The sequence below is a fragment of the Schistosoma mansoni genome, chromosome 2, assembly GCF_000237925.1.
Source record: "Schistosoma mansoni strain Puerto Rico chromosome 2, complete genome".
Lineage (NCBI taxonomy): Eukaryota > Metazoa > Platyhelminthes > Trematoda > Strigeidida > Schistosomatidae > Schistosoma > Schistosoma mansoni.
In genome coordinates, this window is record NC_031496.1 from 11,551,557 (window position 1) to 11,560,348 (window position 8,792).

Sequence of the window (8,792 nt, forward strand, 5' to 3'; positions counted from 1 at the left end):
GTCCAGTGTTTCCAGGTTTTCCATGGTGGTCTAGCTTCAATTGACTCACGCTTCCAACCATGAAATATACTAAATCTCCACAAAAAACCCCTTCTAATAATATATATATATATATATATATATTAATGAATAAAGCTATTAATGATAGATATTTATAGAGTTAACCAAGTCGATTTTGAAGTGGATAATCACTGATGTGATAAAATGAAATCGTATAATTCAAGAAGTTTACTTGAAAATAAAGACTACTGGATTTATAGATGATGATTGTAACGTATCATGTGTGACAAAAGACCTTGGGTATGACATCATGTTAGTTTGTGATTTCCGATTGTTGATGAATCATAAACAAACTCAGAGTAATAATCTAGTGCTAATGAGTCCAATAGTTAGGATTGTATATATTTCATGTAATATTACCAGTGATTGACTACTTAACCTTGGACTTAGTTTACACTACACCTCATGGTTTATCATTAGGCCTCTGGGAAAACTATCTTAAAGCTGATTACCAGTGGGTACATTGTTATTACTTATAATAAGTTAGATAATTTTAGAGCTGAATTCCAAATAAGTGAAGTAATTTTTAAGCGGAGATGGATGGTGGCTAGCATTAAGAACCAGGACGTCTGTTTCCTTTACTTGGAGCTCGTCAGCTGGATATGCTTGCATCACAGAGTTGATTTTCACTTTGATAAGCAAACTTTAATAAGACTCACTAACTTCAGTCCTAAACATCATTGAGAAGATCCAAATAACCAATATATCTTAAACGAAGTAATTATTTATTATGTTAAATCACCTCGATTTAACAAACAAGTAAAATTAATTCATATGAATAGTATCGAACTATCGATATTTTCAGTAAATGCACATCGTATACATCATCATAAATTGAGATTTAGTCCACAGGCATTGATAAAACTAAACTTTTCAAACTAGGGTGAATATATTAAGCCTACCACCGAATGAATAGAACTAAGGAGTTTTAATCATTGGTATAGGGTTGAGGCGTGTAAAAGTCATAGGACTTTCGTAGTTTAAAATCAGAAGCTGATCATGTCTAGACCATCATTGAAAATCAGGAAGTATTGGATAGCTCTTTCATTATAATATGGGACTCCTCAATAGTATGGATTCACAGTCTCGCTACAGAAGATGAAACCCAAGACTTTCCGTTTTGTGTACTAACGTTTGTCTCTTAGACCACTGATTCATCACTCACTGGTGTACATGTCGAGCTTCGATCAACTCACGGTGTTGTGCAACCACTGGACAGCGCATCACACATACATGCATTGTATTGTTGAGTATATCATAAATTTTCATCAAAACACTTTAGTTAATGAAAGAACAAAGTAATCTTTTAAATGTTTCAAAGAAAATCGCTTTCAACTATCAGTGATTATAATAAAGAACGATTCAAATCTGTTCATTTTCAACTTCGTAATGTATAACACTGCATAGTGATGGTGTGGTACATCGAAAAATGTCAACTGTTTAATTGTAATTGTATGGTTCAACGATATACTAGCCATAGAAAGACCTGAATAAGTAATTATGCAAATGAATACTTTTGAAGAGATCTTAACTACGACGAAGTGAATACATTCAATCCTATCTAATTTACAATGACGATTTAATTAATATCTATTCATAATGAAAACTATCATCAGATTATTTAAAAATTTACATAGAAACCATTAAACTCATTTTGAAAAGTACTCAATCTTTAAAATGTTATTCTTGTTAACCTGATATATATTACCTGACTGGGAAAATACAATATTCAATACTTAACCTTAATGTATAAGAAAAATTATTTTGTGAGTACATACAATTGTTTGAAGTACTTTATTTGTGATAATATCTATTTTTTTTATACCAAATTAAGTATGTTCTCATCTAGGTTATTGTTCAAAAATATATATATCGTTATTTCATAAACATTTGTTCAACTTGTATACGGTACTTGAATTTTGAGATGGTGGAGAAGATTTGTAGCTCAAGTAGGTGATTTTGATGGAGTTTTGCTCTCTGAGCTGGATGGTTTGGTCGTGGAGCTTTCATCGTCGTTCTGAACGACATCATCAGCACAAACTTCAGGTACCCGAAGGACGATGAAAGCTCCACATCCAAACCATCCAGCTCAGAGAACAAAACTCCATCAAAAAGGTACCTGAATTACAGTTCACTAGTAATCCGTAAAGAAAACAATTGAGATATTAGTAAGAATGTAGATATATTTAAGTTTATACTATGGAAGATTTCATTACATATGATATAACGAAATAAAAGATTACATTATTTAGGTTAATACTTTACTTTTAAATTAAATTCATTATAAATTTTGGCCACCATAACTAGATGTGAACTTTGTTCAGTGTGACAATTATGTTCTGTATATTAATTCAGATGAACTAATATTTAGTGCAAGTGTTATTATAGTAACTCTATGTATTTTCCTCCATGTGTGATATTATCATGTGTAAAGATTATTATACAAATGATTGTATTTTAGTCTAGTTAGCGTGTGATTTTGGGGATTTGTTTGAGGATGTGTCTTTGTGCAGTCAATAAATTTTCATTGTACCAGTATTTAGTGTTCTTGCTTTGTATTTTGGAAATTGTAATGGTTTTCATCTCTCGGTATAAGAAGTAAGATTATAAAGTCAACAGATTCGATGCGCACATGACAGCGGTGGCACGTCATGTATAGCTGCCTTGACCCAGAAAAACAGTATAATAACCACAATGAATGCTACTGTATATGATTCATATTACAAAAGATTAAAATAACATATGATTATTCATTCAAAATATCTATTTTAAGTAATATTACAGTGACTAGGATCACCAATGAAGTGAATGTGATACTTATAGTAAAATTGTGTGACACTAAGACCGAATTCTAGTGTATTACTTAAGTAATATATGCGTCAACCTAACATATGATTATGCACAGAGGTGGGGGAATTCGAGACTGTTGGATTAGTTACCAAACGGATCGGATGAGCATCTTGCTAATAAATGGTTAGAATGCTTGATCAATTTCGCCTTCAACTAGCTTGATCCATTGAAAATTAACGAGATAAACTTCAGAGGTGAATAAATATTGAAAATTTATTATTGAGGAAATTATTTATCACTACAATAATTATATATTTTTTTAAGAATTATTTTAATCCTCGCAAGCGAACTGTATATAGTATTCGGTTATCACATTATATCCAATCCTTGCAACATAGTGTTCTCTTACCCTATCATTATTATTATTATTATTATTATAGCAGCAGATTTGATTCTTTTCAGATACACTTGATATAACTTTCTCTTATTGTACAATTTAGTTTCGAATATCATAAAGTATCTTGATGTATCAAGTGACTCATACTATTAATGGGTTTACTTATGATATAACAACTTACTATAAGATCAGATGGTCAGTCAATGATTCTTTTGAAAAAAAGCATCTCCAGTTTTTCTTTATACAAGTCCACGACTTCAAGTATTGAAATAAAGATAACATTTATCCGTTAAACATTTCAATCACGTTTTATGTGAACAACTTATGTACACATAATAATGAAAACGTTTCAGCCAAGAGAATTTTCTTTTCGGCGATATCATTTCCAAATAAGGAAAAAATCACCAAGAAATATGATTATAACGCTTAAATAAACGACGTCGAATCGAAATTTTTCTTATTCTTTTAAACGTTATTCCATTTATGCAGAACAATGTTAGACTACTACACTTTTCAGAAATATAGATGCCTATCACCTCAATCTGTTTACCTTTAGCTTGTCGAGCGAATAATTCACAAAATAGCGCTTGAATATGTCACATTTATTCATTAGCAATAAAAAAACATCCTATAGTAAATAATTTGGGATATCCAGTATATTACAAAATTATTCTGACGTATATAAAAGCATTTATTTCAAATCCAACTATCAATATTCTCATCCCAATACATTTTTAAAATTTCATCAGTACAGTCTTTAATCAAAAACGTCATTTTATTAAGATTAAAACTAAATTTACTACTACTGTGATGCATGCTACTTATGTTGACAAATATAAATAGTATGTAGCACCAATCTGAAGTGGAATGAATGTCAACATATGAGTGAGAACATTCAATTGAAGAGAACAAGAGGGGAACCAGAACGCAATTTTCATAACAACAGAATTGAAGCATGTAAAGGACCACTGATGGAAGATATGCAAATTGTGTATTTAATGTTTAATTTTCTCATCAGTGTTCTCACGGTTAAATTTCACAGTTACCAAGATAAAAAGGAATAGTTAAATTCAAGACGGAATGCATGGTTGATTAGAATACAAGTTCTGGATTTAAAAATCGTAAATAAGAATAAACTTTATAGGTTATATAATCGACCTGTTTTAACAAATCTACCACTCAAAACTAGGGAGTACTGAATAGCCGTTACATTCTAATATGGAACCCATCAGAGTTGGGTATAAACGAGCGCATCAGTGATTGAATCTGAGATCTTCGAGTTTCAGTAATCTCCACAAACCTCCTGTACTTATAATGACCATGTGATCACAAGTGACTAGTTTCGATAGTTAGTTTCTTAAGATCTAGTGAAAAGCCATAACCATTTACGGTGTGAGGCAGTTACACAATAATGGGATTAGAAGATCGTGAATTAACTGAAGCTAGAAGTATGAAATATTGGATGTCAACTTATAGGTATTCAGAAAGCCTTGGATTCGATCTCTGATAAGGTTGTTGGTGGATGGGGTCGCTAACCCTATGCTCAACCCTTCTCCTTTATCCGGGCTTGGGACGAACAGTAGCCCCCAGAGAGGCTACAAGCGGAGTCCTTCTTTGTATTTACCTCATCATTTTCGCTTTTCTTCTATATTCGTTTTTTTTTCAACTCCAGAACCAAGTGATTAAAAATTCCTTCTCTCATTATCGTTCGCCACTGTTTTCATTTGAAAAAGAAAACACTACTTGTCATTGCCATAATTATTTCCTCTTATCCAGTTTCTTTTTTTTCTTGGATCATTTCTAGTCTTGATGTTATAGTTAATGGTGTTGAGGGAAATGACCAAATACACACACACACACATGTAAATCTATCCACATATCCACATAAATAAATCTGCAATTGAAAATTTGGATTCAATGTGAAATTAATGATGATGATAATATTCATAATAATAATAAGGAATGAATAATGATAATGACAATTTATGAACACATCAACCAATCAGCCAAATTAACACCAATAAACGAACAAAAATCTATTCATGTTAAACCGTGTTTCAAGTACTTTCATTTTATTTATTGAAGAAAAAGATAAAGACGAATTCAACACTCAATAAAACATTTAGGTGTTCAAAGAAAATGTTGGATATTTAATTTAGTGTTTGTTTTTAGATACCACTTGTAATTTATTATAATTAAAAAGGAATAAAGCAAAGCTTCTCTCTCTTCTTTTTTTTTTTAAAGAAAATAGGGTATATCATTTAGAGAGGGGGATATATTGATGAAGAAAAAGATTAAAAATCTTTCTCTTTGACTAGTTAAATGTTCATTGAAGAAATAATCCACTTTAACCTAATCTGAACATTAAACATTTTCATTGAGATTATCATCAATGTCATGTAGGTGTTACTCTTCAAATGACAAATTTATGTTCAAATTCCCTACTTGAAATAAATTGGATAACTGAATTTGTTTTCATAATCAAAGAGATTGAATTAGAATGAGGCATAGAAGACAATCAACCTTATTATGATTCATTTCTTTTTCAACAAAATATAATTTAAAAAAATAAATTTTCACCGCAATAATAACATATTTCATTATCACCATCACTATTAATGACATTAACAACAACAAAGATGATTATATTTACTACTTAAATGATTATTTGGATAGCGACCAAATTTTTTGGAAAAAAACCCAACTAGAGTAGGTGATGGCATAGTGTAATCGATAAATTGCATGAGAGGCATTGAGAGACAGAGAGAAACTGACTAGATAATGTATGAACATAACAAGACATTTGAAGGGCATGTTGTAAAGTAAAGATGATGATGATGATGATGATGATGAGAAAATAGAACCAAAATAAAGCCGTAACACTGAAAAAATAAGTGTTAATTCATATTAAGAATAATTTCTAGTCTTACTTCCCTACTCCTGAAAAGGATATACAGTGAAAAAGAAAATTTATGATGTTTTTGTCAGATAGCTTCGCAAGTTTTTTATTTTGTGTGTATCGGTGTATATTCAAAGAAGAGGGATGAATTAGGAGATGACGAAGAAACTAATCATGATAACAAGTGCTTATGATGGAATCTCAATATTCTATAATTCAACTGATAATATAATTTTCACAGTTTATCTTATTTATGCTCTAATTAATAACTACTAACAGAATGATGATTTATTCTATGAAATTTATATTAACATGATGCTTTGAAGTCACTTATAGCAATTATTATTATTATTATTACTTTTTAGTCACAGATCTGAGAAAATATTTATTCTTTGGTGTAAATGAGCATTTAAATCATTTTTGGACCGTGTCTTTCGGTAGAATTCTATTTCAGAGTTGTCATATTCATTATATTGATGTATCATATGAAAACTTGAACCAAGTACTTAACAACGTATAACTGAGTCTAAATAACCATTAACAAATCTAAAGTTACATTTATGATTGTCATAGTTGAAATCATGAGCCGATTGAAGCTAGACCACTATGAACCACCATGAAGTTAGACATTAACACCATCGGATGACAGCCATCTCAGTGGTCTAGTGGTTAAGCGCTCTGGAGCGAGACGGGTAGATCCTGGGTTAGAATCTCGAGAGGAGGGATCGTGGATGCGCACTGCTGAGGAGTCCCACAATAGGACGAGTTGGTCGTCCAGTGCTTCCAGGTTTTCGATGGTGGCCTAGCTTCAATTAACTCGTGATTTCAACTATGAAAATACTGAAATTTCCACAAAACCCCTTCTGATTACATTTATGAGTTTGATTTTTTGTCTTGTGAATATCAGAGAATGTAGTTGAATAGCCTTTAATGATGTACATTCATTTAGATTGAGTTGTGTAGCGAAAATAATTCTAGTTGCGAATAAATTTCTACTATTTACCATTATTCTATAGTTATGTTAGAATAATTGTTCAACTGTTAGTAAACTCTATCAATCATCTTGATTAAGAGCTAAATAGTTATAAATCTTTCTATATCCCAAATTTGTTAGATTTCAAGAAACTCGTAAAATAAACTCCTATGTGTTGACTAGTCATGAAGTAGAGCAAATGTTGAAGATTTCAATAGATTAAAAATTCAATGTTTGATTTATTTAGTCATGTGTAACTATTTCCACTGTCGAAACAATCTTTTCAAGATGGTCGTACATGAATAGTAATCGATCGATTTTAACCCCTAATATTAAAAAAGGGATTTTTTGTTTATCCATTTCAATATTGATCAATACTTGTTAGTGCTTATTATCATTTCTCAAAATCTGTTAACTATGTTATAGGTTTAAATAGGAATAATATATTTGTAAAATCTCAGCGAATGAATTTGAAGTAAATCCAACATTTCGCTTGGCAATCTGGTCCAAGCTTTTTTCAAGGAAATATATTCACACACAGTTTACAATGAACCGAAGAACCATGTACCTATTTATATTCCATAATTTTGATGTTTGATTATATTTTCTTGAAAAAGCTTGAACCAGATTGCCAAGCAAAACGGTGGGATTACTTCAAATTCATTCTCTGAAATTTACAAATATATATTATTCCTATTTAATGGCTTACATCAACTCGGCGTCCAAATACTGTGAAACTATTCGCTCTAATTTAGACGAAATTTCTTATGCGTTATAGGTTTCATCTTAATCTGAAATTCTTTAAATGATCATTGTGTAAAATAACGAATAAAGATATTTTCAGCATGAAGAAATTTGTATCTTTCTCTTTTTTTCTCATTATCCTTCATGCAAAGCGAATTACATGTTTAACTTCTTGATGTAATTCTGTATAAACTAACTTGTTTCCACCACTGTATAGTATTATTCTAGACATTTTCTTTTGTATATATTACTAACCCAATCTTGTTTTTGTTTATATCAATTAGATTGAAGTAAGGTGGTAAAAGAGTAATTGACAGAGAAGAATGTAATCTTTAGATGTTAATTTGTAAATTCATTCACTTTATATAAATTGAAAGTGGATAGTTTATGAAGTAAACATTGAAATAGAATGAAATAAAAGTGATTGAAATTCTATGACGAATGATTGTGTTTTTACCTATTCCTTTTTTTTCTATTTTTAAATAATCTGTGAAACATGAGAACTAATGATTGATATTATATGTATAGAAGGTTTATGAAGCTTGTTGAATCTTCATAAGTTACATCAATCATTGATCTTACTTAGTCGACCATAGAAAACCAGGAAGTATTGGATAGTTATATTGTACTCCCCAGTGGTAGTATGGATCTACGACCCTACCACAGGAAATCAAACCCAGGATCGTAAGTCTCACGCCTTAATACTTAACCTCTAGAGCATCAAGTTGGCATCCGACAATATAAATGTCTGACTTCAACTGGTTTATGATATTGTGAGACCATCTTTTATTTTCCACAGTTGAATACCGTCTTAGATTTGAAGTTGTGACCATACGATTATTACAGATATATATTTGCGAATACTATTTTATTTCACTTGTGAAATAACTAGTATTAATTGAAATTCTATTCACTCTAAGAAGATTAAG